This window comes from Corvus moneduloides, chromosome 7 (assembly GCF_009650955.1).
Source record: "Corvus moneduloides isolate bCorMon1 chromosome 7, bCorMon1.pri, whole genome shotgun sequence".
Lineage (NCBI taxonomy): Eukaryota > Metazoa > Chordata > Aves > Passeriformes > Corvidae > Corvus > Corvus moneduloides.
In genome coordinates this window covers 32,263,920-32,288,104 of record NC_045482.1, presented here as the reverse complement: position 1 = coordinate 32,288,104, position 24,185 = coordinate 32,263,920, and positions in this window count along the sequence as shown.

Sequence of the window (24,185 nt, the reverse complement as noted above, 5' to 3'; positions counted from 1 at the left end):
ATAAATTAAATAAATTAAAATGTGAACGACAGCATATATCCAGGTGCTCAGCATAGATTCAGTGTTTTAGTACCGATTTTCAGCAATTTACTGAGCAAGTCATGGGTTCCCAACCACAGCAATGGCCACATGAGGAAAAAAAATGGGATGGACCTCACTACTCCTGGCGTCCCTCCATCCATCTCCCTTCAAAGTGTAATGCTGTTACTCAGTGACAGCGTGCAGAGGCCTCACCCTGTCCTGAGGGATGTCACTTTCTGACAGCAGCTTGTCCCTCCCTGGGACCCCTCCTGGCCCCCCATCTCTCACCACCCCTGGGACACCCAATCAGAAGGGGTTTGCATCCAGCCAGAACATTGTGACTGATCAGTAAAGAGGGAAAAAATGGACATTCATAAAGTGTGACTGCTGAACAATTCTCTGAGATATACACTGATGACATTTTAAACCCCAATGCAAAAACTACAAAATTCACGATACTCACTATATCAAAGCGCACTGGAAAATGGATGTATTGCTTTTCTCTAGAAACTCGAATTTCTATATTATTAAAACAGTTTGGGAAGTGGGAGGAGGAACCTGATAGATTTAAGGTTTATACTTTTCTCCTAGTACATTGCCAGGAAGATAAAATATTTAGTGGCTTCATATTCCCTAACCATATTTTTGACAATATGCTTCATGCTCTATTTGCCACAAAAGTTGTGACACTGCAGTTAGTCTTCAAAGAATAAAGTACGCATTTGTCATGGCAAAAGATCAAAAAATCTCATTTTTTATTACCCTGCCATTGGTTAAGTCAAGCTCTGATAATTAGGATATTGGATATTTATGAGGAGCTATTCTGCCTTTATTACTGCTTTAGGTGCCTGTTGACAGATGCAGCAAGACAATTTACATTGATGTGTGAATTTGCCAGTATTTCAGTAATAATATCCAAGTCTAAGTCTATTAGAAAAAAGGTCCATATCTCACTCTTGGAATATATATTTCCAATTAATTCTGGTTTTGTAGCATTTCCTCTGGCATGCTGTCATTGAGGGTTCCTATCATTTGTTTGTACTCTGATCGAATAGTAGCTCAAAATAAAGTCCAGAGGGTAACTGGATAAGAGCAGGTTATTAGATTAGAAAGGCAGAATGAACCACTACAATCTCCTGGTCTGACCTGGTCAATAAACACAGGCTGGAGGATTCTCCCTCTGAATTGATCCCTGCTGCCATTGCAGCCCGGAGGAAGGAGGGGACGGAAACTCCTTCCCTGCGCCAAACCAGAGCATGGAGATTTGGTGGCAGAGAGCAAGTCACCAGGGCCCAGGCAGGTGAGGGGGGAAAGAGCAGCTCAGCGCCAGTCTCTTTTCCCCATGCACCACCTCCGTGAGTTTTTTCACTTCTGAAGGCTTACAAATATTCACTTCTGTTTAGAGGATGCAGGCTGCTGTACCTCTCACACCATGCTCTCTCCAGCTGCCCCTCATCTCCTTGCAACTGGAAACAATTTTTTTTTTCTTTATCCCAAAGATTCAGTCTTACTATTGATGCTATGTGATAAAAGCGCACTGATCCATTCCCAGTTAATCTATGTCTATTCTACAAGCAAATGGTTCAATACTTCCTCTAATGATCGTTGCATTTCGGATTTTCTTATGCCTGAGAAAGCTCCAGCAGAAGTTTATGGTAGCAGAACCATAAAACCAAGCATGAAGCAATATATAATTGCAGGAGACTATATGCTTGAGACCACTGATTTAAGCAGAACTGAGTAAAACCTTAATGCCTTCAAGTACAGGCCCTTGAAATGTCCTGCCTGTCTCAAGCATTTCCAGGGAGGAATGAGGCAGAAGGAAAGCTTTATCATTATAGCCTAGACATTTACTCACAACAGCATCATACACCTTTCCTGCTCATTCCCAGCAAGAGTTCAGTGGCTTCTGGAAGTGCTGCATCCCCAGAGAGAAAAGGGAAATTTGGCCCTCACAGCTGAAATGACACAAGGTCCCTGTATCACTCAAAAGGAGCTTGGGGAAAAAAAGAGTAAAAAGCAGCTTCCTCTTGTGCTGAGCCCTTCATGAACCTCTGGAGGGTTTCTTAGTGCTAAGGAGGAAAGGGTGCCACAAAAGGAAGGTGAAGAGCAGCGGTGCTGACTGCTAGAGTGGGAAGTTCAGGGTAATTTATTCTAGCAACAGCTTCTCTCTCCTATTCTCTCCTTCACCATCTCACCATTAATCCGCCAGGTCCTCCTTACTCAAGGTGACAGAGGGAAAAGAAAGTTTTAAATCACATGTCCTTCCCACAGCAAGGCAAATGAAGGCTGACCACTCTAAATAACTGTGTTTTATTAATAGGACATTTACAGCATTTAATGATGCTTTGGCATTTTGCTGTAATGGTCAACACATTTTTTCCCCGGAAGACTTTTAAATTAAGCCACATTTTTTGTTTTGCTCTGGCTTCCACCTGAAACACTCCTCTGGGTCAGAGATATTTACAACATGGATGGTTAGAAAACAGCTTAAAAGGAATAGGCAGGTGAAGAATAACACTGCTTCTAACCCGACCTTTAATAAGTTTTCAGAGGGTTTTAATACATTTTTCCAATTGTGATAGTGAGTACACTCCTTTGGCCTCACTGACACCGTGCTCTATCAGTTGAGCTGGGCTTGAAGGGGAACAGAGGCATAGAGAAAGCAAAGAGCACTCTCTAACCTGACCATACGTGTTACATTTGAATAAGCTTTCCTCAGCTCTCAAGCTCTATCATGTCCACAAAGATCCTCCAAGCAAGAGAAAGAACAGAGAATGTAGGAAAGGAAGACTCACCAGGAGAAAGCTCCAGTTTAAATTACCTGATTTATTCATAACAGCCAGCCCTACCATGGCCACACAAAGGACAGTGCAAGGGCTCTGCTATTGCTGCCTCTCTGTAATATATTTATTTTGCACTAATTTTCCTGGTCACAGAAGTTATCACAGTAACAAAACAGATTTTGCTCTTGTGCTGTCTCTTCTCCTTCCATTGACAGGAACAAGGCAGAAGCTGTGGCCAGTGTTAGAAAGTGTAGTTACGCCCAGGTAAGCTCATCACCAAGAAAACATCACAAAATTAGTGGCAAAAGCACATTTCACGTGGGAGCTGTTAGAACTCAATAATAGTGCAGCAAATGCATTTCAGAGATCAATAAGGAACAAATAAAGGCAACACAAAGCAAAGCATCACCACTAGGATTCTGCCTGCTTCTTCAAGGCTGAAGCACCCATTAACTACAGGGCATCAGGAAGATGCCCAATAACTTTCCAGTGAGTTATTGCTTTCTGAGGTCCATGACATTACACATTAGGTGCCCAAATTGAAGGAAGACTGGAATGAGGTTAAAGCTATTAAGCTTCAAAGACACGGGAAAGTCTATTCACAAATCTGGAGGAAGAGCAGGAGAAATTGAAAGGAATAGGCTAGAAGTTATTTTCTATGAGTTTCTCGCTTGTAGAAGTACCTGTGGAAGATGAGGTTGTACAGGCTGCTTCTACTTGGCAGACAGCATTTTTCTCCTAGTATGAGAAAAGCCAATATAACCCGTGTTTTTAAATAAAGTAATTGATTAAAGTTAGTTTTTGTTTTACACCTGATTAGAACAAAAAGCCACATCTGAAAGAGGTTTGACAGCACTTGGATCTCACAAGCACGCTGACTGGCTGCATGTTAAAGTTAACAAAATAAAGACAAGTTCAGAGCTCTGCAGACATGAACAGGAAGGAGCAGGGCTGCTGGGACACCAGCTATGGGTCCATGGGGACCACACCCCTGTGCACACAGCATACCTGGGAGCCACAGGAGCACTCTGCTCTGCCGAGCTGCAGAACGTGCAGCCTACAGGGCTTGTTTTGTTGCTTTTACGCAGGCAAAGATCTGCATGGCACTAGTAGCCAGAGATCAGCATAATTTCTCCGTATTCGAGATTGCTCTCTTATGGCTCCCAGCGTCCAGAGGGAAGCTCAGCCTGCAGCCGTGAGATATCCCAGGAGCTGTGGACTGTGATCACATCCCAATATTCAGGCACGAAGCACTTATATCTTCTTATCCAGTGACCACGCCTTCTTCTGTTGTAAAATCCTAACTTGTACTTATTCAGCACATTCTTTTGGTCCCAAGTTTGTGCCCAGCCTGAGCCCACCCAATGGGAGCACTAAGGACGCTGGAAGCCCTGAATTGCTCGTGCTTGGAGAAGGGATGAGCCAGTGGATGCTTCCCGCCGGCCCCAGCCTCTGCAGAGAGCTGCAGTTGTGACAGGGATGCACCGAGGGCTTCCATCAACAGCGCCACACAAGGCAAGCTAAACATGCACCCGTTCCTCTTACAGGAAATTTGAAATCCAGCCTGCGAGGCACGGGGCAGAAGCCGCTTAATTCTGCGAGGAGACTGAATCACTGCAGCTCAGGCCTGAGAGGTGCCAGCGTTGAGGCTGATGCTGGGGGCAGCCACGAGCTGCTGCAGCACAGTGCCCAGGCTGGCTGCTGCTGAAGGCATGCGAGGGGGGAGCAGCAGCCACTCTGAGTCCCAGCTCAGGCTTTGCTTGGGATAATGTCAGCGTTTGCATTTAACCCCTTTCTGACCTCTGTGTAAAATGAAGGTGCTTGGAAGCAAAGCAGAAATAGTAATGAAACAGTTCATTGCTCAGTTCACAGTAAGCAAGGACATCAGAAACTTTCACTGCAGAAACCAGCAGCTACAGTCAGATCAGTCTATTTGATGTTTGAATTAGAGGTTAAGGGTGGAGGAAAAGGAGAATCTCATTGTTTGTGATAAAACTCATCCCTCTCTCTGGATACTGCTAAGCCATCCCTGGCAGGGATGGACTTTTATCCCTGGCTCAGACTTCTGAAGAACAAATCTTTTTGCATTTTGAATGCACCAGATGGTATGCCTTTACAAAACTGGCCTCCAGGGAAGATACCTCTAAAATCCCTTCCTGCAAGGACTTCACTCTCTCCTGCCTCCCCCCACAAATTACTCAGTCCCGGCTCTGCGTAATGTGGGACAGAAGCATCTGCCTTTCCTTTGGCAATTGCATTGTGTTATGCTATTAAGAAATATGCCCAATCTGCCTTCTTTTCAGCTCAGTATATTGTACTTCTCCTAGATTGATGTAAACCTCAGACCAAATAGTTCTGCATGGCCTAGACTGGGCTAATTGGATTACATTTATGTGAAACCCAGACGTTCTCAGGGGTGATTTGCTTTTTCAGACTGCCATTAGAGTCCCAAGGAAACCAAGTACAAAAGCCTAAACTAATCTCACATTAAACGGGATTTTTTTTTGATCGAGTTGCACAGGGCAGTTGACTTTTAATAGGAATTCCACATCTAAGAGACTAAAAAAAAAATCCCCAAACTCCTAACCCCAAGGCAAGGACTTCAAAATAAGAGAAATGAGGAAATCTGCATTAATGCCCACGCAAGTGCTCAGGCTCACCCTGCTGTGCCCATGGGTGCTGGCAGCTGGTAATTCACGCAGTGGCAAAAGCCAGGGTGTTTAACTCTGCTGTGGCAAATAAAACACACTTACAAAGAGTCAGAAATCATTATCACTACGGTGTGGAAGTGTCCAAGGCTCAGAGAGGGTGCACAGCTTGAAGAAGGTCATTCAGCAGGGCCACAGAGGAGCTGGGATCAGAGCCTGAGTCCCAGACCCCGTAGCCAAGGGCAAATGCATTTATGGCTGACAAGATGTGCTGGGAAGATAAGCTGGTAAGTTACTGGCAAACTTGCTGGCCTAACTTTGTGACAGTGGAAGAGGAAAAAATCCTCAATCTTGAGCATAAAAAAGGAAGATACTTGTGACACATTCTGAGTGAAATGTTTTGGATGGCTACTGCAGCCAAGGATTCGTTTGGATGTGCCTGAAAGGAAACACAGGGCACAATCAAACCTGCTGGGTGAGGAAGTGCAGCAATCATTCCCAGCAGAGGGATATCCTCACAGCACCTGCATCTGCACCCTGTGGCTGGCTCAGGACCAAGGTGATTTCTTTGAACTCTAGGATTTCCAAACTGTAAATAACCATTTTGTCCTGTGACAGGATTTTGTTAGTATTTGCAAAGGGAGAAGATACTCTCACTTGAAAATACAATTCAGAAAACACTTTCAAGGCTACTCTGAAGCAGAGGGGAGAGCATTCTTTCACAGACATGAGGGATATTAACTATTTTCCATTATCCTACTAATTGTCTCATAACATCCCAGCAGCATTTATTTTTCTTAGTGCAATGCAACTGAATTACATCTGAATGGGGAGTAATTAAACTAGTTAGCTCTTTTTATTTTGTCTCCCTTGCAGACACAGACCCAATTTGGGTTCATCTTGAATGCTGTTGCTAGTTGTATGTGTTGTACTTGGAGCTGAACAACAGAGGACATAGAGTAGTAGTTTAACCTGCAGGGCAATTTGGGAAAAGGAACACGGAAAAATCCCAGATAAATGGAATCAGAAAGGCTCCTCTCACTAGATTAGTACCCTTTTCTTCAGAGCACAAGACCTTCAACAGGGAAACCATGGATTGTGTCTCAAAAAGGAGCTAATTTCTGGGGTTTTGCCTGTGCTCATAGCTTAGGCCAGAAGCAATGATGAAGCCTGCAAAGAGAATGATCAGGAGGGGCGAATGAACCCAGAAATGGATGCAGAGATCTCACAGAATTGTTGCATGCAGTAGGCTGAGAGCTGTGGGCAGCTCCAGGTCAGCACTGCCAAACCACACTGCACAGGTACCTCCTGCTGTTGGTACAGCCAGCATCCAGTGACCATAAGTGAGCCTGGGGCTCAAGTGGACAAAGAGGTGTGGATTTGAAACCAGGTCTTACAGGTCACTGCAGTGAAAGGCCACTCTGCTCAGCTCCTGACCCCAGGAGAGGCCTGTGTGATGGTAACAGCACTTTTCCTTTGTCTCACCTCTCTCACAGAGGCACTTTCTGGGTGGCTCCCCAACCACCCATGGGTCAAATCAACACCCCATGCCTGTGTGTGCTGGCTGAGCTGTCCCACTTGCATGCACTGAGTTCTCCTGGTGTGACTTGGGGCACCCCCAGCACTCCCACAGAATTTTCCTTGTGAGGGGGTGACATAGCTTGGATTGCTTTTCCCTCTTGGCATCACCAAGTTTGTCATTCAGTCAATGGTTGATGTCACTTTTATGTTTGGAAAGGAAATTAGTCAGAGCTCAAGAATAAAACAGCAGTGATTTCTGGCACCCCACAGGTGTTGACCTCTGGGCTTGTGTATGTGAGGAGTGACATTATTGTGTATTGGTGGGAGATAAGAGGTGTCACCACGGATGTGACACAACCCTGAGAGCCCCAAAACTAGGCTGTGCCCTCAGTTCTTCCTTCTCTCTGCCCTAGATGGGTTTGCTATTTATGGCATGGGAGGAACAGGGGACACCTAAACTGTTGATTCTGCAGATGAGAAAACACCTTTTGGCTTTATCTTCTTGACATACTTGAGGCTTCATTTTCCCAAGCGAAGAACTATTTTAATTTTTGTGACCAAAAACATTGAACAACAAATTGTTGCTATAAATACCTCCTGCTTGATGAGGGAAAAAACCCTGAACCTCTGTTCTTAAATTACTATGAGTGACCTCCCTCCTCACCCCCCATCCCATTCCTTCCTGCTCCTTCCTCATAACTGCCTGGTCACCCCACACTCAGCCCTACTTCAGCTATTAACAGGGAATGGAGAAACATGGGAGGGCAGAATGAGAACTAAAACACTGAAGAGATGGAAGAAGTCACTCCTTTTATCAGGAGATTTTCTACCAAAAACACAGAGATTTTTTCTTTTTTATGTTTTAAAGACAGCCCTTGAGCTCAAACCTAGAGCTCAAATGGGAATCAAGGAGGGTTGGTTTTAAATCAACCTGTTAAAATCCATTCCAGAATAAGCTGCTAAGATGGGCTGTACAATTCATGTATAAACGAGAAGAAGGAAAATCTAGCCCTGGAAGTCATGGAAAGAAGCTTGTTGGACCATGCACACCTTATTAAAAAAGCAGGATGTAGAAAGTAACTAGGCTAGCAAATTACCTTTGTTTTAAATGTGGTGTTTCTACATTTGCTCCAAACTGAAAAACCCCTGTTAATTTAAAACATTCTTCTTAAAACTGAGCAACCAACCAAACTCAGTCTTACATGGTACAGATATATAGTTTGGTATCATTAAGAATATTTTCTGTAAGAAATACAGAAATATGACAGTGAACATATCATTGACAAATTTACCTATAGATCTGTATTATGACAAGCATAAAAATCTATCTACACTACAATACTGCTCTTCATAATAGGTTTTGATAGTTGAATATATGGAAGCTGTCATGAATACAAATGGAGGGAAACCTGCTTTCCAGCTATTCTGCAACACAAATCTTTTTGCGTGTCACTGAAATAATTTCTGCTGCTTTTTAAGAGAAAAGAAAAAGATACTGGAAATGTACTTCCTCTTCCAGCTACACCATTTGAAGATCTTGTCCAATTTTTCTATAGCAAAAGCACAGAGAACCTGAGGGCACAGTCCCTGAGTGTAAGGGCTACAAATTTAGCAACGTTATTGTTAGTAAACATGCTTATTTCACAGGGTATAAAGAATGAAATTTGTTAACTATAATCCTAGAGATGGTGCCATTGGGACAGAACCACTTAAGGTAGGGGCTGGGGAATGAAATTAAATCCTATTTACTTTTGATTTGGGGGAAGAAGGAGGAAAAGAGTTTGCTACTACTGAGCAGTGAGAAAATTGCTGTTTGCTTCACAACTGTGAAGGGGTAAAAATAGCTATCATTTTAGAACCCTAATTGCAAGCAGGTTAAATAATAAATAACCCAGGCCATATTGTAAGCAAAATATATGCATACACTTTGGTGTGTGGTGCTGAAGCATGGCAAAAGTGTTTTAAGAAGAAAAATCTTCACTGGTTCTCCAAAAGAAACAGAGGCAGCTGGACAGCAGGATAAAAATCTGAAGTTGTAAAAGCCTTAGCTGAACTCAGAATTCTGACTTATGAAAAGAATAAAATCTTTACTATGCTGTGGATGGGCAATTTCCCATAGAGAAAATCTTCTCCTGTCCAGTGCTTTCTGTTATTAATACTTACTGTATTTCATATTATCTCATCTGTAACAGTTTACAACTAATACGGCTTTATGGAGCTGGCACCCCTTTCTCTAACCAGAGAATTAAAAATTCCCCTTAGGCTGGGCTCCAAAACAAGAGAGCTGACAACACTAGCCCTTCTTCAATCACACTGTGCACACACCTCTGGTCAACAAACTTGGGGTTGTTTTCAGGCAACTGTCCTGCCTGCTGGAAGAAGAGCACGAGAGCTATAAAAAACCCTATTATGGCTGGGATGTAAGAGACAGCCATAGATTTTATGCACATAACACATTCCTGGCTTATAGGGTTTTGTAAGCTACAAAGAGGATGTTGTCTTCAAAGCATAAAGTGGTGGACACTTGGCAATCACTTTTGGTCTTACGAGCATCCAAGGGGAAAACAACCTCTGTCAAATTGAGGTGGTTGTCAGTTGGCTGATGAGAAGCTCAAAATGACCCAAAAATGTGCACTTCCAGCCCAGAAAGCCCAAACCACATCCCGGGCTGCATTAGAAGAAACATGACCAGCAGGGTGAGGGAGGTGATCCTGCTCCTCTATCCCACTCCAATGAGAGCCCACCTGGAGCACTGCATCCAGCTCTGGGGCCCCAGCCTCAGAAGGCTGTGGAGTTCTTGGAGTGATTCCAGAGAAACACACAGAAAATCAAAGGATTTTGGTTTTGTTTGTAACCTGGTCTAGCACTGTGCCCATAGCAGGCTCTTGAGATTGTCTTTAACGTCCATTCCAACCCAAAACATTCCATGATTCTGTGAAATCACAGCCTATATAATCACATTTTCCATGAACAAACTATGAAATTAAAGGCAGGGAAGGCTTCAAAGAAATTTCCTGTATTATCTGCAGGTACATACCCACACACTGCTGTTCAGCCAGCTGGGGAGAAAGAGATTGCAGGTAGGGCAAAAAGGAAGATCAGTCTCCAAAAATTCTTTAATTACTCATTTTTGGACTCAAATCAAGTGCCATGAGTAAACTGCATGCCTTTATCCCATTTAGAGGTCCCACATGTTTGTTCATTGCTGACTGACCTAGAACTGGCATATTGGTGGGAAACCTAGAGAAAGAAGGGGAAAGGAGAGAGAGGTTTCAGCTTCATTTCTTCACATCTTGATATCACAGGCTCAGAAAACCTGCACTATTAGCATCAGATGATGGTCTTTGCAAAAGTCCAAAGTATTTGGTTATGCAGCAAGCATTAAAGTGACACCACACTCACAGAAGTGACTGTTCCTGTGATGTATGCCTGAACTGAAATGCTCAGTTTCATTGCTCTCTCCTATCACATTCCAAGCAATTCCTTTGCATGTGAAACTGCATGTTAAAAATTATCCAGCTCAGGATATTCTGTGATTCTGTGATTCCATAAGGTCTACACTCCGCGTGCCATGGGATGTTTACCCTCCTAAATGCACGAAGTTTAGTGCACCAGTGTGTCTGAATGTGCAGTTCTATGAACAAACAATGCTGCAGGCTGTCCCTGTGTTACTCCAAGACACAATCAGACAAAACAGACTCACCCAGGAGAGCTGCAGTCAGTCCATTTGGAAACACGACTGCCCATCAGTGACAAACCAGGGACTCTCTAAAGCAAATAGTTGGACTATTGCTCAGGCTCAAGATGGGGAAAAAAAGCCTCCCAACAGCTCCATGCTCAAATGAAAGAGAGGAAGTGCTTAAAGCAGAAAAGTCCCATATCTAAAAGACATAAAAATGAAGACTCTTCAAATGCAGATCAGGGAGACAGGAGGTTTTGTAACACTGCCAAGGGAAAAATACAAACAGGCTGCACTTCAGAGCCTCAGTGCAAGTTATATTAAGGGGTTTTCTTCAGAGAAGCAAAGCCTTTGTCTAGTCTAATCTGCAAATACACAGAGGTTCTTTTTCCTCTGAGCAGCTACAAGCTGGTGCAAATAATCCTCTTCATCTTCCAACACCAGCATCAGAGGTGGCTGACAATGATTGTCTACTGGCAGCAATTCCTACTGCTCAAATCCATCTGCCTTTGACAGCTTACTGCAGCTCATTTTCATCTAGTAACCCATGATGAATATCTTAAAATATGCAACACATGTTGGAGCCCCTGGCAATCATGAGCTCTTCAAAGACAAATAATTGCTTTTACAATGAAGATTCTTGCATGTGCATTTTCAGGAAATGCAAAACTGAGTGTCCTAAAACTTGCTACACAGTTGTCATGGAGCCTGTGGTTCTCAGAAGCAGCTGGGCCACTTTTCTCCTGTAAATAAACATTTCTTATCTAGTTTCAAAATATTTGGTACATGCACTTAATATGTAACTGCTCTGTTAATAAAAGTTGGAGGAGATCTACTCTATATGTCAAATTTCCTTCTCACAGTTCTTTCAGGTTCTACTATGTAGATTTTGTACGTTTTGACATAGAAATTATTCATTCTTGTCTGTGCAGTGCATAGACAGCAGGCCCCTGGTCTCAGATTGGGCTCCAAAGCACTACTATGTGATAAATAAACTACAAGTTACATCACTGAAATACCCACATTTATATAATTCAGTACTGCTCCTGCTAAGTCAGGAGAGGCTACCCAATGTCATTGTTTTCAGAAGCTGGGGGTTCTAAATGAGCAGCATGCAGGTGCTTTGAATTTTTTTTAACTTGTTATTATAGCATAATAGGTTGCTTGCAGATTTAAATTTTATTCATGAATTGTCTGCACATCTGCAAAATGTAGATTTATTTTAGCTTGTCTTTCTACAACTGGTCTGAGGATGAAATGCAACTTTGCCATAAAGTTCACCAGCTGCAGAATTTTTTTTCTGTCCCATAATACTCCTTAGATGAGGTTCAAGTGCTTTAGCAGGGAAGCTTCCAGAGCAGATTCTTTCTTATTTCCCCCCAGCTTTTAAGTGGTGTATGTTCCTCCCTGGGTACCTACACAGAACTTGCAGATACTAATGAGAGCTGTGTGTGTGTTCCTGTGGGAAGGCAGGCCTAATACTGAAACTCTGCTCTGCTAGGTGCTCACGTCAACAGTTTCATTTGTTTTGGCTAGAGGTGTCTCTGATTTAGTCATTAATTCCAAAATAGAATTTTCTTACTGAAGTGATAGTTAATCTAAAACGGTGCTACTACATTTAAAATAATAATGTTGTGTTTAAGAAGCTCATTGTTTCTTTTCCTCCACACACAATTTTACATACCTTTAGGGACAACTACCAACCATGAGGAATTAAAGTGCTCCCAAAGAAGACTCCAATTATATCTTAAATTATGTAAAGCTAGTGAATAACTTTTAACCAGGTTAAAGGTATTTCTGTCGAACAGCCAGCTTATTAAAGTTTAAAGAAGGGACAACAAGGAACAAGCCTGAAAAATCTCCACACCTGCACAGCTCCTGGACACCTCTGACTGCAGCCAGAGTCAGTTCACTTTTCTGCCTGTCTTTCCACACCCTGAGGACGGCTGGTCGGAGAGAAAAGAAGATGCAATTTTTGAAGGATGGACCTAGAGAGAGCAACTTAACCTGCTTGGCATTACTAACAACACAGCCTCTACAGGCAAGTGGAGAATAAATTCTCATTAGCCCAACATAACAGGTAAGGCCACTGCATACAAGTCACTTTATGATGATCTGATGGAAAATAACTCTCAGCCAAAGCACCCTGATCCACCTGGTGTCACAATAAAGCAAAGTGGCTTCACCTGTGTTAAATTTTATATGAAAAACTGTTTTGTTTTGCTCAAGCTATAAATTTCTAATTTAATTATGCTGAATATTGAATTCTACTTGTGTAAACACAAATCGTCAATACATTATTTCGTGCCTAAGGATTTTAGGTCCTTTCCTGTGAGATGATGCATCACAGTTTATTGACTATCTATAACATTGACCAGTTTTTCTTCTTTGCCCATATACCAGAATTACTTACTGTAAAATACTTATTTTAAAACTCAGGTGATGATAAAGATATGTCCCCAATGTTATTTCAAGGATACAATTAAAAAATCCCTGAACTTTTAGTAATAAATAAGTTGCAAGTTCATAGTATAGAAAGCAGAATAATTACTCAACTGCTTTAAATAAATCGTGGTACCCTAATGCTAATCAGCTTTAGTAACCTCAAAAAAAAGGAAGTGAATATACATTCATTTATATTCATTACCTAGGCAGGTTTTCTATTTTAGGAAAGCAGAGGGGTTATCATGAGACTTTTGTTTCTATTCCTCCCATAGAACATCAGTCCTTGGATCAAAAGCATAATATTTCACTTTAAACAGGTTTTCTCTTGCCTCAGAATTTTCTCCTCAAAACTGCATTGAGCAAAAGTGATCAGAACCATTGATACATTAAAATAGTAGGAAAACTAAATAAAGAAGGTTTGAACCCTAGGGACACTTTACTTTCTCAGTGCTGCTTCAAAGGATAAAGAATTTGAAAATCGTGATGTAAAGATGGCAATTATTCCTGACCTGAAATGACCTGAAAGCAGAGTTCAGTAGAGTTCAGTCAGCAAGATTTTTGCCTCACAACGTCTGAAATGCTTTTAGCCCTACTGAATTCAGTGCGGTGATCTCCAGTGAAAACTGACAAGTGTGGTGTTTGCCCCACTCTCCAGGCTCTTGGGGATTTGCTGGACATGTCTTTTCCCAAAATATGCCTGATTCTGCTTAAAGACTAAACCAAACAAGCCAAAACCCCACCCCACTGCTCAGTGGGAGCAGCATGGCCTGAGATGCAGCACGTGGATTGGTGAGAAGGGCTACTCCTAATTAGTCAATAATGCCATGTAAATATGTTTATATACGTATTTAATGTCTGTGGGTGTAGACCTAGATCATTTCAGCATTCCCTGGTGTCAAAAAGCCACATTTTGTGGTCACAGGAACCCTGAGGGAAGCAGACGTGGCTTTTCTCTCAGCTGGCTGCTTTCTTTGAGCACCTGACTCCAGGTACTGGGCGTTGCATGGCAAGGTCAAATATACGATGTGTACACACTAAGGGAGGGCTTAGTAATCAGTGCCAACCAGAGAGTAAAATATTCCCTCAATACAACAGGAAAACCCAGGTCATCTTGGCTTCTCTTGAGCCATTCAGTGCAGTTGTCCTACTGCTTTCTCCTGCAGGGCTGGCTAGTGGGCAGGAGAGGCAAGGAGCACACAACAAATTTACTTTCAGAGTGAGAAAAAGTCCCTTCCCAATGACTGCTTTGTGTTCTAAGGCAAAGAGAATGAGAAAACTAAGCATCCCAGACATCCAAGAAAACTACATATTTTCCTCTTGTCTTTGTGGTTCTTAATTTGGGGGGTGGAGGGAGTTTTGTTTTGGTCAGTTGGTTTGGTTTCATTTGGTTTGGTTTTGGGGTTTTTTTTTGTTATTTTTAAGGCAGTTCTTCATTAGAATGTAGCAGAGCATCCTGCTTTTGATGAAGCACAATGGCCAAGGGGTCAGGCTATCAGTTTCAACTAATATAAGACAATTCAAGTGAAAAGTGATGTATCTGAAAGACAGAAAATAAAATGCAGAGCTTTATTATCAAGAAGGTGAACCAGAAAATAGCATACAAAGATATGCAGGAAATTCAGTAGCAAGGAGAAAGGGAGATTCACCTAAGCACTGCTGTGGACAGGAGTCCCAGCCAGGGCTCAGACTACGAATGTAAAGGACTATTCCCTAAGACTACTTGGACCAACATCAGATAGCTTTAATTTTTCACTGATGTCTATTAAATTGAATTAATGCAATGGAGCTGTCTCAAGCCCCAAGAGGCCCCTGGCACAAGTGCCGGCTCCAAGAGCATTCCTGTGTGATTTCCATTCCCAACCAGAAACATCAGTGTTTCATGGAAGGCTTGCAGGAGCCCACTGCAGTTCCTTGACACTGTCCATGCAGTGTGGGCAAGCTGCCTTCCTCTTGACATCTTAACAAATTCAGGAGCAATTCTTCACCTTGATTGTTAAAGACTAAAACCAAAACAACCCTAATCAATTACAGCATTCAAGGCCCAGGAGGAAATTTAAAAACGAGCTCTCAAGGTCAGGGATTCAGTGGAAATAGATCCTTGCTGACAAGAGGCAGAGCTTCCCTGAGCTGATGGCTACATCTGCAGGATAACTGCACCACGTGTGTTTTCAGTGTGTTGGAGCAGCAAACAGGAACACAGGCAGCTGATTGGCAGCACACAGAAGGGTTAACCTTAACATTCCATGACAGAACTTAACCCAAACACGGTCTATGATATTGAGTCTGAAGGGAAAAGAAATCAATTCTGGTTCCCGTGGGTAGGATTTCACCACTTGATTAGAGAAAGAAATGAATCTTTAAAGCATACTTACAGGAAAGGTATTTTCCATTTGCATGAAAGATGGGGATGGCTGCCTCCCAAGTTAATGAAATCAAGTCGTCTGTGCCTGTTTGAGGATTTCATCTACTTGAATTATGCAAATATCAAATATAGCTTCATTGTATGAAACTTCAAAATGAGAATGCTATCCATACATATCCAGGGGGGCCAAAATAATATCCTCACTTCCCAAATTTAACATTGTTTCATTGAAGGCCAGCAAGAGGTTTTGAGTTGGTCCTACAAGATTGTGTTCCAGCTGTGACAGTCAATTTAGAGGACATTCCTGCCTGTCAGCAAATAAGCATTAAGTCATTTTAAATTTCACCTCCATTTGATAAGGTTAAAGCAATTCTCTCTTGGAGATAGAGGCTCAGAGGCAGGGTTTTGAACGGTACTCATCAGGCACAGGGAGGCTGACAGCCCTGTGGGCTTGGAGGAGGGCACCAGGGCGGGCTGGCAGAGTGGATCTGGGCAGCAAGAGGAGGAGCAGCACAGAGATATCTTACCCTTGAGTCAGAGACCAAAGCACAAAGGAAATGGGGCCCCCACCTACAGGCAGGGATCTGGATGTGTGCCAAGGGTGACCTGTGTGGTCCCAGGCCAGCTTTCTCAAAGTTTCCTTTTGGCAAAAGGTATTTGAAAATGAAAGGTATCTGAAAATGTTCAGCTTGCTTAGGCTTGCTGCACCTTCCTTGCAAGTTCAACAGTGGCCCGAAGGAGGATACTGAGTCACACAGGCCACACCAAGGAGCAATAAACATGACCTTTTCCTTCCAGCCCAGAGGAATCCTTGTCTTTATGGCCAGAGATATGTCTCCACTCCCAGCACAGGCACCCACACCACAGACTTGCAGAAATGGTCACATTTTGTACCCCAGAAACTGAACGAGTTCAGTCCAGCTCTCTGCTTGGAAAACTGTCCCTGAACATGTCCTTCTCATGATTAGAAATTTTCTCATTTCTGTCTGTACTCATTCATGGCCCCTATAGACCTATTAGTTCCTGTGCCAATGCTCTCATTTAGATCAGTGGAGAGAACATGGCAATATTTTGTAATATCAGAGTGTTTGCACTGTAGGACAATGTTTCCTAAATTGTCAATATGTTCTTAGTAATAGAAAAGAATGCATTTAAATGTTGGCTTGGACCAGAAGACAAATAGAGAGGGGACATTTGAATTCCAAAACTATCAAAAAGCTCTTCAGAATTCAGTAGACGTGTATCTGAGCAGGAGGTAGGAAAAGGGAAGGGAATCAAGCCAATGGAAAGCTTCAGTCTCCAGACATTAGCTTGTAACGATGAATTCCCAAGGCTGCCTCCAAGTACACCAGGTGGGGAAAATTTTCTAAGAAAGGGCACAAGAGAAGCACTGAAGGCAAGAAGAGGGATACAGTCACAAACCTCCACAGGCACAGACACTGCTCCAGCTGAGGGTGATGGCCCTTTGTGCCCACCAGGCCAGCAGGCAGCAGTTTCAGAAGAACTCTCATTTTGCTCTTCTATTGCTGTTCTTTGATTGGGTTTTTTTAATAGCAAGTCCATACTCAACCTGGATTTAAAGCTCTTTAAATTTGGACTTAATCAGAGGTACTACAACTTTCAGACTCAAGTCTCTAGGCTGAAGAGGAAGATGTGTGCAGGCTGGAGGGAATTTTCTTGCTCTGCAACTGTAGGCAATTGCAAACTGCTTGACATAACCTGACTTAGGCTGGGCTCCTTGGGCAGAGTCTGAACATGCACTGCAAGAGTGCCAGGCTTCACTCACTGCCCAGTGAGATCAGACTGATTGTGCCCAGAGTCACTCTGCATACAACTGTTCCTGAATTCATTTTGCAAGGTTTTCAAACCAGGGTACAAACCAGACCTTCTTCTTTCCTTGGCACCTACTGCCCCACTGCATTTGCTGATAAAGCCAGCTGTATTCTTCAGTTTGCCACATTAAACAATACAACCTCATTTTAGCTTCTGTTAAAGATCTCTCTCCCCATTCTCCAGTCACCTTGGTAGGGTTTTTTTCCTCCAACCTCAACATGGGTGGTTACACATTGCATTTTTTCAAAAGTCCAAGTTTAAAAACAAATATATTCTAAACCATTAAACTTCAGTAGCTAAGTTGCCCTTTTAGAATCATCATCCAAGATTTCAAAATTATGTGCATGTCTGAAAACGCCAATACGTGCTTTTACACATTTTGGCAGAAGTTGATGTCATCATTACTAGCACTAGAGCTTAGGTATTTTGGCTTTCAAGACAAAACAATCCCTTAAATACCATCTTTTGAACACCTGTGACACAACCCATTTCACCCATTTTAGACAAGCATTTCTTTCAAGCAATCAGAAAGGTCTGTTGAGTAAACCTGTGACAGAAAGTCAGAAGGCTTTTAGCAATTTCACTGTCTGAAGGATAAGGGCAAGCACCAGCGTGCTTGCTTTTGACTTCTGTTTGACCTTCACCACACAGCTCTGGTTCTTATCTAATGGTTAAAACTCTGACATGTTTAAAGTTGTGCTCACGAGAAAGACTGTTTGAACACCTGTGTACTCTGTTGCTGACATACTGCAATCTCTAGCTACCCTAAAAGTTTTATTCTGATTTTTGGTTCGGTCTTAGCAGTTTCAAGAACTCTCTTTTATAGATATCCTTAAGCATTACTAAGAGATTCAGCTGGAGAGGACCTTTATTCTCAGTGCCTTTATGGGACAAATTTTGCTTTATTTTCAAACTCAGGGAGCTCAAACGTTGTCTTTATTGGAGAGAGAGACAATGTGAAGCACGTTAGAATTAGAAAGGAATTAGAAAATCAGCAAGTACTAGAGCCTATCAAATGAGACACATTTTGGCACACACAACAGAGGTAAGTACCACACCCAGAAATGAATAGCTTTTTTATTGAAAAAATTATGCGGGGGCAGAGGGGTGTAGGGAAAAATAACCAAAATTTGATGGAGAGCATTTCAAGCAATTTTTTTTTCTCTTGTCTACTCAAAATTTTTGTTTTACCATCTTAAAAAGCTCATGTTCCTGTACTTAGCTGAAGGCAGACAGATTACTTGCCTGTTTTGGTGTATACAGAAAGTTTCATCTTAAAAGCAGACATACTGGGACAGACCTAGGACTCATCTGCCCATTAATTTCTCTCTGTGATGATCCCACTTAGACATCTGCAGGAAAAGGAACAAGAACAGAGGGATTTTCCTGTTCTATTTGCACCGAGGTCTTGGCACCCAGCAATATCAGGACTTTCTAGAGTGGAGATTACATATTGTTCTTGACAGCACTATCCTTCAAGGTTATGTTTAACCTCTTTAGGAGCTCATTTTTACATCTGGCCTCCACAACAGCGAGTTTCACAAGGTGAATTTTGTGCCTTATGGTAAAAAGACTAGAATAATTGCAGTTACAGCAATCTAATAGAAGGCCTATGTATGTACTGATCTCCAGGGATTTGGTTATGAAGGAGCAATCAAGACAGTCTTCTAATATTTCTTCAAATCAAAATCACCTTCAGCAGCACCATATCAGACATCCCACAAAAACAAAAGTCTGGGCATGAGGTGGCTGCTCGTTTAGCTGTGTAAGACAGTCATTATGCTGAACAAAAAGCAAACTGGCAATAATATATGGAGGAGCAAATCAAGGTGGATTTGCAGAAATGCTGCATGAACAGGGACAAAATATTTACACTACCCTTGAAAAGGGGCTGAGCTCTTTTGCAAGGTTCAACTAGAGATTGGAGCAGAACATCTTCCTGAACATCTGTGTAGATGCTACCAAATCAAACATGGGAAAAGAAAGCCATCTACACCGAGGACAAGGATGGATGGCTAAGAAATGTTATCTTTTCTAATGCATGCCTGGTTTTTTTGTACTGATGATTAAAGTTTAGTTTCCTGGTAATTGTTACACACATGCACCTGTTTGCAGGTGGTTGTCAAGTGCTTTCTGAGCCTCACAGAAATCGCCCTGCATGTTTCTGTAACAAGCATACACCTGCTGACAAATCCCCAACTCTAACTTCATATCAGCACTATCAACTTAAATTCCTTATTCTAAAAATTCCTAAGAACAAAAATGCTAGGTGCTTTTAAGAGGGAATTAATGCAACAATGAGAAGCTTACAGACAGCTTAAGAGGAAACACAGAAAAGTTAGCTCATCACGTACCAGACCTCTTTCTCAGTTTCACCTTTCCTTGTAAGTCACAATTCGTAAGATGAAAAGGCTCTTGGCAAACTCATTTAATCCATAATATTCTGACCCTGATATTACTCATCCATAGCAGGGATCAGAAGGATAACTGCTTTCTCACCTAAGCAGCATAAGCATGCTTATGGTACCCTCAAAAAGGGCTAAAAATCTGCTACAGCACATTGATAAACAGTTGAAAACTGTTTACCTTCAGTGTTTTAGGAACCCAGCTGCAACAATGAGAGGGAAGAAAATAGTATTTAAGCTGTTAGTCATTTCTCAGTTTCTTACTTAAATGTTGTAAACCAAGAAGTTATGTAGGATAATCATAGAATGGTTTGGGTTGGAAGGGACCATAAAGTTTATCTTACTCCAAGCCCCTCCTAGACCTTCCACTAGACCAGGTTGCTCCAAGACCACTCCAACCTGACCTTGGACATTTGTCCAAATCCCTTTGGGTGGCATCCTGTCCTTCAGGTGTGTCAACCTCGCCATTCAGCTTGGTGTTACCTGCAAATGTGCTGAGGGAGCGCTCGACCCCTCTGTGTCATTAATAAGGATAATAAATAACAAAATTTAAAGCTTCACTAACAAATGCACAGATATTAAAGTTCTTCCCCATTAAAATTCACAGGCTTGCAATCATTGTTCAAAGATAATGGACCCAATATCAGATAGGAAAACAAAAGATTTAATTATAGGAAATGTGGTATAATTTGAATATGAAAAAATAGAGGATTAGATAATGCATTTAGCTTTCACAGGTGAAGATTCCAATAAATCATCTGCAAACTTCCCACAAATGACTCCTACCTACTGAAACTGAGGAGCTGCAAGAGCAATCTACATTTGAGATGGCACCTTGCTCAGAAGAGATAGCAAGAAAACAGAGAGAGAAACTGGAAAGTTAATGCTTAGACAATAGTCTCTTGACCAAAGAATAAGGGCTGTGTTTGTCTGAGGGTTGTCTCCCTCAATCTGCTTCACACCTGTAGCAAAATCTGTGCTTCTCCACTTTGAGAGAAATAAATCTCCCTGCTTTCTTATCCACTCTGAAGAAAAAGACAGTTTCCAAGGCTTCTGCTTGTAAGGGGAAGTGTGCTATGGAGGGTTTACCATGACACAGAGTGTATTTTTTGGAAGCTGAGGTGACACAGCCAGTCCTCAGCACCCAAAGGTGGCACTCCCCTGCCTGTTCCTTGGCTCACGCTGCCACAGTGAGGGATGTCGCCTGCACTTCCCTAATTCGTTCTCTTAGCATACACCTAGGAGTGCCAGAAGAACCAAGGGCCACTAGGTTTATTAGCTACAGCTTAAGAGAGAGAGAGAGAGAGATTAATAATATAAAGTTTAAGGCCAACACAGGTAATGGTCTTTAATGAGGTTTAAAGACTTTGGGCAGCTGCAAGAACAGGGCAGAAGTACTTCAGGAATCTTGGCTGTGCACTTATTCTCTGGGCAGCTCAGACACTGAAACATAAAGAACCAAGACCTCTAGGTCTTTGACCTTCAGACCAGGTGAGATACCATCTTCCTTGCAGGCATCAGGGGAAAGACAGAAGCGTGGCCACAGCTTTGAAAAAGCACCAGTAAAGCACTCATTGTCCTCATGGGCTTCTCATGCAAAACCAGCACTCAGATGTCCCCAGAGACCATACCTGCCAAGATATCATATATGGACAATTATGTGGGTTACACTAATGGTGAGTCTGGTCCTCTGACTACAGTATTTGCAGGGTGAGGTTGTTTTCAAAGCTGCAGACTTTTCATGCAGAAGCAATTTTTAAGTACTCTAATGAAAAGTGTAATCACACATTGATTTTTCCATTAAAACTACAAAAGCCTTAAATACCTTGGGGGTGCTGGCCTCAATTAGTCCCTATTCTTCGATTCTATTTCTCTTGGTGCTGTTTTCCATCCCTCAGTGTAGGAGGAAAGGAAGACTGTCTACTTATTCCGAAAGCACAATCTTCTATTACATGAGTCCAGTTAAAAGCAGTAGATAAATTGCTTTCTGTACAATAGGGAGAAAAATTATGCTGGGCTCTCCCTATGTTCCTTTTTAAATTGCTGTGTGGGAAACGTGAACATACAGAGGTCTGGATTTTGGAAATTTGCCTTGAGTCTGTTTTTCTGTGGGGACTTTTTTTAAACTGACAGAAATTCCCCCGCTCTTGAGAGGAGATTATTTGTACGCAATTTCCCTGAGAAGCCAGCATCCCTCAATGCAGCCTCATTGTCACCTGTTGAAAAGCTGAGCTTCAGTTTTGTGCTACCAGCACTGATTGGTTTTGCTGTTGACACCAGGTTAATGCTTTTGCAGAGAAGAGGAAGGCAAATTTTACCAAACACCAGCAGGAAAATATTTTTCTTTTATCTCCCTTCCAAGAAGCATGACCGAAAAGAAAAACTTACTGGTTACAGAGGGTGGATGCCCCACAGTGCTGAGTGGCCAGGCCCTGGTCTGATGGTCTATGTGTTTTGTGTTCCCTGCTCAGCCCCTGCCACCCATTGCTGTGCTCTGAGTCTCCTACTTGTCTTGAGTAATTCAAAGCCCTGCTCAGGAAAACATATGGATGGAAACGCCATCCGAAGCACAGAGATTAAAATCACATCCAGCCCGCAGCGTACTCATCTTCAGACACGTCTCCAACAAAGTGCCTGAAGAAAGGCAGCTCGATGGAATGATTAAAGAAATGAACCAAGAGGAGTCAATGAAGCTGAGTTTAAAGAACATGGGCTGGAGCTGTGTTCTGGGATCCCATAAATTAGATTGTTCTTTCCATTTTTTTTCTATCCCTAACCTCTACCTTTTTCAGTAAGGAAAAAACCCAGCCAAATTCCAGCCTATGAAGAAGCATCTAATTTTCCTATAACAGAAGTCCCACCATTGTCAAGTTACACTGTGCCTGAGTCATATCCAGATGACAGCCATGTATTTTTCACAACTACTTGAAGTACTCTGAAGTAATTTGCCTCCTGAAATTTGCCAACTGCCTTACAAAATACACTTCCCTAGTGATCTTTGGAAAGGCTATTCCTACACACAATACCTTTATTCTGAGCAGAGCATTAAACTGCCAGCAGTAGTATATGGAAAGAAAATGGTGCTCCATCTTAAGTTCTAAGACATCCTTTTAAATTCTAAGTCAAGGTTTTGTCAAGATTTAGCTTATGTCTTGGTACAGCTGTTCATGGTGTTTACAGAGGCTTTGGTGTTTTTATAGACTAGCTTGGCATTGTTTCAACAACAGCCACCAAAAAAGTGGTATGCCCTTGGTCAGGTCTGACTTCCCCCTGCCTAGATTTTCCAGTCCTTCCCTTTTGCCCATTTTCTTTTTTTCCTTTTTTTTTTATTTTATTTAGAGACAGGAGCTCTCTTTCATTCCATGGCACTCACCAGAGCCTCAGTAAAGCCTCTGGCTACTCTTGCCCTGTAAAGCAGACCAGACCTGAAGTTATCTGTACCATACCACATCACAGGAAACCACCACTGCCACCACCTTCAGGTTGACACTGAGTGTATTTGACACACTTAAGTGTTAGACCATGTAAAAAAAATTGAAAAACCACCACCCACCACTTCATTGCCTTTCTCAGATGGAGGCACTGCCATAGGTCATAACAAATTCCTTTGCCTGCTTTTTAAAGGAGCTGCAGGATATTTGCTGTCCTGGCAAAATTCATCCTATGTCAGATGGTCCCCAAAGAAGAAAAGTTGCAGTTCTGTAGAGGTGGGAAAGAGGGAGCAGTGGGAATTTCCTGCCTCACATGTCCCAGGGGAGCTGGTGGTGCTGGGCTGGTACCAACAGGGCCGCCAGTCAGGCAGGTCCAGCATCAACTCTGGCTCCTGCTGACTGCTGCAGCTACGGCAGTGCTTTAATGCACCTCCACCAACACTTCCACAGCAGCCAGACTACTTTGATATTTCTCTTTTCTGGATGGAAGGTCTCGGGAAGGACAGATGTTTCATCATGGACAGGAGACAGAAAAATACTGCCCAGATGTCAAGTGGCAAAGCACCCACTGTGCCCAGCAGCCTCCAACTCAGTGGAAATGCAGGAACAGAGGAGTGTTGCTCCAAAGGGCAAACTGGAAGTGTATAATACAAAGAAAGAGGATGTAGTAGCACTAATGGACTCTCATTTCAATGTCTTTACTGTGGTAGGCTTGAGGCTGCTTTATGCAAAATGATCAAGGCTTTTAGCAGAAGCTGAAACTGCAGCTGCCAAGGGAAACAGCACAAGCTTTAGAGGCGACACCATTTTCAGCTGGGATCGTCACAACTCACTTTGTTGTAGAGGGCAAATTCAGGTGAGTCAGATCCAGTGTGCTGACAAACTACACAGTTGGTTTTGTACAAATGTGGTTCTGTACAATGACCAAGATAAGAAGGGTGCAGCCATGCTCACAAAGTGATCGAGCACTGCTGGTGGTGCTTTCCCTCCAGCAGCTTGTGTGGGGGCTTGTCCCATACTGCTCCCCTTTCCCAATGCTGGCACTTCAGAAAAA